The sequence below is a fragment of the Halyomorpha halys genome, unplaced genomic scaffold, assembly GCF_000696795.3.
Source record: "Halyomorpha halys isolate HHAL.00 unplaced genomic scaffold, Hhal_1.1 Scaffold2305.1, whole genome shotgun sequence".
Classification (NCBI taxonomy): Eukaryota; Metazoa; Arthropoda; class Insecta; order Hemiptera; family Pentatomidae; genus Halyomorpha; species Halyomorpha halys.
In genome coordinates, this window is record NW_027115869.1 from 3,839 (window position 1) to 4,142 (window position 304).

The 304-nt window shown below is 27.3% G+C and overlaps 1 long non-coding RNA gene across 1 annotated transcript in view; it reads left to right on the forward strand.

Annotated features, from left to right (window-relative positions):
* The window catches only part of LOC106690633 (uncharacterized), a 4,727-nt gene that overhangs the window by 1,349 nt on the left and 3,074 nt on the right, over nucleotides 1-304 (forward strand). The window lies entirely within an intron of this gene.

Genomic DNA, 304 nt, shown 5'->3' on the forward strand with positions numbered 1-304 from the left:
ATGTATTTGTTTCCATAACGTTATAATATTGTTTTCATTTTAATAGAATGGACCAAAGGATCGGGGCGCTGGGCTATATAGGCCAGGAGGCTACAGAATTAAACCAGAAGAGGAAGAGGAACTGGTAATTACATTTTTAATTGTGTTATTGATTAAAAGAAAATTTATTTTTCTATTTTTTTTTTTATTTCTGCTGTAGGTTTTTTTTAATTTTTTTGTTTTCGTTGTTTGTGTCTAAAAAATTACGCGATGATTAATTAATTATTAATTTTAAATGCCTCTATAGTAAGGTTGAAATTATTTC